Below are 6,751 nucleotides of genomic sequence, written 5' to 3'. Positions count from 1 at the left end.
TCTGCAACTACTCCTGCTAATTGGACTATTTTTTTCCAACATCCCTTTTTAACAGTTTTTGTGTGCCAAAACCACACCATTCCCCTTTATTTCCCTTCCTTTTATGGAGGGCCGGCGGACAGGGCATTATAATTGAAAATGAAATTGATATAGTAAATAACTTTAATGATTTTTTTACATGGCTGTTCACAGTAGAGAACACAAGTAACTTACCACCATTTAGTACGAATACAGCGTCGCCTTTGATTAATATATGTATACCTGAGGCTGATGTGGTACTAAGCCTAGTTAAGCTCAAAATAAATAAATCGCAGGGCCCTGATGGCATCTTACCTATAGTTTTAAAAGAGATGAGGGATATTATTAGCCAACCTTTAACTTTAATATTCCAGAAATCGTTATCTGCGGGTGTGGTACCTTCAGATTGGAAGCATGCTAATATAACGCCCATATTCAAATAAGGGGATAGAAGTAATCCAGCAAACTATAGGCCAATCAGTTAAATAGCATTACTGGAAATATAATGGAAGCTATAATCCAAGTGAAAATGGTAGATTACCTAGATCAGTGGTCCCCAAACTTTCTCTGCAGGGCCCCCCTTTTCTAGATAGGAACATTATTGAGCCCCCCCCCCATTCAAACTACACAGGTTCAGATTCAAACTTTATTTGAAATACAACTCCCTTTTCTAATTGAGCTAAACAAATGCAATTACAAAATACAAATGGTGCAATTTCACCACTGTGGAAGAAAAAAGAGCAATCAATTAAAAATAAAAGTCCAGCATAAGTTTGAAATTATGCAAATGCAGATTTAACATTCCTGTTAATATTCATTGGCATACACAAATTAGTTTGTCTTACGATTACCGCATTTTGTTTTTAATTATAAGGTTTCAGCCTATACTATAGCACATAACAACACTAAATCATACCCATTAATTGACAGTCTCCCTGCACTTCATGTAGAAAATTTTAAACCTCGTTTTTCATGATATGGTTAGATTTTTTGACCGGCGCTGCAAAACGTCGTCACGCGTCACATTAGTACAAAAACCTTGCAAGAGCAAGACAACTTAAGACAGATCATACAGAACCTCTCAGCCGGCTGAACAAACTGGAACAGCCTCCGTGACGACACAACTTTGCCCTTATTGGCTGAAGAACGTGACGTTTGTATGACGTTTGTATCCCAGGAAGTTCCGATGCGTTATCTGCTATTTCTCCCGAATATCACGTAAAGCAGTTAGAACTGGTTTTCAGTTAATTTACCTGGTAAAATAAAGTTTAAATAAATTACATAAATGCTCTAATAGTACACGTAAGTTAGTGTTTTATTTATTGTTAGTTACTGTAATGTTGCGCTGCTTTATTTGTTTAATCGTCCAGTCTGTGAAGAGATTATTTTAAGGTGGCACATGCCCCTGAGGCTATCCCATTGGTGCGCTTCCCCCCGCAATACCTCTGCGTCCCCACAGGGGGGCGCGCCCCCCAGTTTTGGAACCACTGACCTAGATGCAAATAACATTCTGAGGGATAGCCAACATGGATTTAGGAGAGGTAGATCCTGTTTAACGAATTTACTTGAGTTCTTTGTGGAAGCTACAAGAGAAACTGATCACAAAAAGGCCTACAATGTGATCTACTTAGATTTCCAGAAGGCCTTTGATGTTGTCCCCCACAAATGGCTCTTGCTTAAGCTCAAAGATGCTGGAATTTTAGGAACTGTAGCAGCTTAGATCAAAAACTCGTTAACTGACAGGAAACAGCGAGTAGTTATTAGAGGCACAATGTCACAGTGGGCCTGCATTCATAGTGGGTGTTATGGCGCGTACAAACAGGCAGGAAGCCAGGGATCAGGAACACGGGTTTTAATTAACGACAGCACAAAGCACGCAATGATACAACATCAATGACCGGACTGGGGATACTAACACAGACGTGGACTAAATACAATGAACTAATGACAACAATCAGAAACAGCTGTAAAACACTGGGATTCCACATGAGGTTAACGAGGGGGCGTGGCACACGTTAGGATCGGACGGAGCGGGGCGTGACAGTGGGGTACCGCAGGGTTCAATTTTAGGACCACTATTGTTCCTAATTTACATTAATGATATTGACACCAATACAGACAGTAAACTGGTTAAATTTGCAGACGACACCAAGGTGGGTGGTGTAGCAGATACTGATCTAGCAGCAGAGAGGCTACAACATTTAATTAGCGACTGGGCTGATACCTGGCAGATTAAATTCAACATAGATAAATGTAAGGTAATCCATGCAGGGAGCAGAAATATAAAGTACAGATATTTTATGGGTTCCATTGAAATAAAGGTAGCTGATTACGAGAAAGACCTCGGTGTGTAAGTGGATGCTTCCATGTCCCACTCTCGCCAGTGTGGGGAAGCAATAAAAAAGGGCAATAGAATGTTGGGTTACATCTCTAGGTGTGTGGAGTCTAAGTCAAGGGAAGTGATGCTACGATTATATAATTCCTTGGTAAGACCCCACCTAGAATATTGTGAGCAGGCTTGGTCACCATACCTTAAGAAGGGCATTGCTGCCTTGGCAAAGGTGCAACGTAGGGCTATGAGAATGATTCCTGGTCTTAGAGGAATGTCTTATGAGGAGAGGTTAGCTGAGCTGAATCTGTTTAGCCTCGAGCAAAGGCTACTAAGGGGGGACATGATCCAGGTATATAAGATTCTAACAGGTCTGGATGCTGTTCAGCCAAATGGCTATTTCAATATAAGTTTAAATACTAGAACTCGTGGCCATGAGTGGAAATTAGTGGGAGAACATTTTAAAACGAATTAGAGGAAGCACTTCTTTACACAGCATGTAGTTACAGTATGGAATAGTCTTCCTGCTAGTGTAGCGCAAGCTAAAACCCTGGGTTCCTTTAAATCAGAGCTGGATAAGATTTTAACAACTCTGAGCTATTAGTTAAGTTCTCCCCAAATGAGCTTGATGGGCCGAATGGCCTCCTCTCGTTTGTAAATTTCTTATGTTCTTATGACATTTAAAGGTACTGAGTGCCCCTTTTTTAGCCTTTGTGCACCTGCCCCTCCAAAAAAAACCTCAGGCCTGATGTCAGTAGTTACCTGTACCTAGTCTGGTCACAGGTGTCCTTGCAAACAGGCCTGTGTTTACTGTTAGCACAGTGACAGCCGAGAGCATGCTCATTCCTCCAGGTGACCTTGGAGGCATTCTCAGTGCCAAGGACTGCTCCTGCAAACAAGAATCCTTAAAAAACAACATATTAGTACATTATTGTAGGATACAGAGTCTACTTTCCTTGTTTGTATGTCAGGTAGGCAACAGAATTTTAATTCATCTGGCAAAGAGAGGAGAAAAATCAGTGTAGCATTCGTTTGACCACTTCACAGCCAATAGATTTATGCTTAAGGTCTATAAATTTAGTTTTATAAATATATGTTTTAAATGATGCAGCATGTCTATGCAAATTATATGGAGGCAATGTCAGTGGCATGTTACACAGGGGATAAATACCTCACCCATAATCCTCTAGTAACTGTAAGGTTGGCTGGACATGATAAGAGGCTTTGCAGAATTCTGTTTGAGGGAGAGGTATCCATTTTGTGGTGCATTGTTCTTTGAATTCATGCTTGGGTGTGTTAAAGACAAAACTGCTTTCTTATATGCATATTTCATTTCTAGCACAATACAACTACCACAACCGGGCATGTATTTATTTGTATAAACTTGGACCCAGTCCTATGGCATACTCGTAGCCAGCTATGAGGTCACCTTGGTCAGGACCTTGGTTATGTTTTTAGAGTTGGAAAAATATATATATAAAATTCGAAGCTAAAAACAACTGGATAAAAAATTAATGGCTAAGAACTAGGGATGCACCGATCCAGCTTTTTCAGTTCCAATAACAATACCTGGGTTTTGGGTATTGGCCGATCCGATACCGGTGATTAATTAATAAGACATATGTCACACTTTCGAGAGGAAATGGAGATTATATTTAAGGAGACATCAGGCTTAAATACTTGGCCTAAATACCTAATTTTGGAAGACAATGTAAAAAATACGCACACACAAATGTCAGCTTAATTATTTACTATTAACATACTAACAACCTGGTAACAGTAAAGTAACATAAATTCCAATTCCTATGTAAGTAATGTTATAAGTATATTTTTAGGTGCAGCAATCTTCAGGAATCAAAATTGAAGTATAAAACAATACAAGGGTACGTATTAAATGAAAACACCACACTTTGAGGCTCGCATCTGGCGTCCAACAAGTGTGCAGTAAAACTCAAAACCGATAATGGGCACACGTCAGAGCTCCAAATATCAGTAGTGAAGCTAATCGTTGTTACATCTACAGTGGTACCTCAGAACTCGAATTTAATCCATTCACAACTCCGGATCGAATCCTAAAAAGTTCGAGTTCTGATCGAATTTTCCCCATAAGAAATAATGGAAAACCAATTCATTGGTTCTTGGCCCCAAAAAATTACACCTAAATATGTTTTTTTTAAGCATTTAAACACAAAATGAACCGGATAAAACAAGAAGAGCATATACTGTACTAAACACATCTAAGCACATTTATCAAAACAGTTATTTGTAAAGTAAGAAAATAAATGTATCCAAACAATGTGTAAAGTTTTAAAAAACAATGTGTCCTGCCCCGATCGTCCGCTCCTTCCGCGTGCCACGCCCCCTCATTAACCCCGTGTGGAGTCCCCGTGATCAGCTGTTTCTGGCTGTTGTCATTAGTCCTCTGTATTTAGTCCGTGTTTCAGTTTGTTTCCCCAGTTCGGTCATTGTATTGTCCGTCTGCGTTTTGCCTGCCTTACCTGTAATTAAACCCGGAATTCCCCGATACCCTGACGTCTGCGCCTTTGTCTCCATTCCGTCCCCGCTTGGCACTACAATATTATTATAATTAAGTGTATTAATGGTTTATTATTAATAATAAAATAATGAATAAGAAATCTTTATTTTTAAATGTATTTTATTATATAATAATAATTACTGTTACTATCATTGTCTAAATGTATTTTTACTGTCTAAATATATGTATTCGGCTAGTGTAAACATGCACGATGCTATATCACAGCGAATGCAAGGTTGAGACTGAAGCGTTACCATTTGTTTCTGCTGAGAGACGTGCTGCGTGACTAATTTCCCCGCGTCTACAAGTTATCTTAGGTCGGCGTTCACGGTTTGACTTCTGAGATTCAGATCGAGTTCCAGGTAGTTCTGTCTGGTTCGACTTTTAAGAAATTCGAGTTCTAACGAGTTCGAAAACTGAGGTACCACTGTATTATCATTTCTGATACGTGTTCGCATACTTTTTTGTACAGCTCAGGTAGAGCGGTCTCAGAAAAATATTTCCGTGATGGCAAACTGTACCATGGTTCAAAGTGTTCAATCGGGCGGTGGAATCTCTCATTTACTACAACTGCGAGGGGTAGCTCATCCAGAACAATGAATTCGAGTACCTTTTCTGTTATTTTTGTCGCTTTAACACTATTGCTGGGGAGTTTCGCGCGTCTTTGCAATGCTGCCTGTAGAGTTACCTGTGGCCTGTACTACGTAGCAGGCTTACTGGCTTATCGGGGTAACTTGTCGGATTTAAGGTACCATTCACAGTTTAAATGGACTAAGTATTCGCTCACTTACATTTTCCCAGACAACCTTAAATCCGACAAGTTACTCCGATAAGCCAGTAACCCCACTTCGTAGTACAGGCCACTGCTTCGAACAATCCCCTGTTTTTTGTTTTGTTCAACTCCTCAAACTGTTTGGCATGACGCTTCTGGAGGAGCTTTATTAAGTTGGTCGTATTATACTTTGCAGTGCTCTTGCCTCCCCGCGAAACATATTGATTTTGCAGATATTGCAAAAAAAATTGGAACTTGTTGGCGTAGCAAGCGTGAAATACCTCCACATAGATGACATTTTGTTGTTAGCTCCCTCCACACTGTTAGCGCTGTTCTTGTACCTTTTCTTAACAAAACGTGCTGGTTTAACTGCGCGCTGTGACGTAGCTTCCGCAAGTGTACGAATACAGAAACACTTTATAATTTAATCAAATAGATCGGTCCAGTGCTACCGGTATCCGATCCACCTATTTCAGCCATTGTTGGACCGATATCTGATATAGGCACTGGCGTGCACAGATAGAGACGAGGTGGTGCTGAAGCACTTGCCCTTTTGCCCTCAGTCCAAAAAAGTGCCCTTTTGAAAGACGTGATTTTTTTTTTTTTTTTAAAGCTGCGCGATTTAAAAAGGTGTGAAAATAATGGCTTGATTTGTGCCCCTTCTTCAAAGACACCCGAACCCTGTCGCTTTTTCACTGTCACCGTGTCACGTGAACACGCTTGCAGTTCATTTGTTGTGAGGCGTGTAGCAGCGGCATGACATAGGACTACTTGGAGTAGGCATAGTAGGCTAACTATAGCGACTGGGAGCCACGGCGGACAACACGGCAGCTCTTTCCCTTCCCAACCAGTCAGGTAACCCATGAATCGAGTGAAATTATTCTGTTTGCCCTCTAAGACCAACCTGCAATTGTTTTGTTGTGAAGTAGCCTGTCAGAAACTGCACATGACAAACTTTGCCAGCTTGCCCCCTCCATCCATCCATATGGATAAACAAAAAAACGACACATTTAAAATGTAACCTAAACCATTTAGGCAACCCCACTCTCCATCAATTCCGACCTTTTTGCATACACTATTGAAAATATCACGTTAT

The sequence above is a fragment of the Paramormyrops kingsleyae genome, chromosome 19, assembly GCF_048594095.1.
Source record: "Paramormyrops kingsleyae isolate MSU_618 chromosome 19, PKINGS_0.4, whole genome shotgun sequence".
NCBI lineage: Eukaryota > Metazoa > Chordata > Actinopteri > Osteoglossiformes > Mormyridae > Paramormyrops > Paramormyrops kingsleyae.
The sequence above is the reverse complement of the archived record's forward strand: the minus strand, read 5'-3'. Positions refer to the sequence as shown.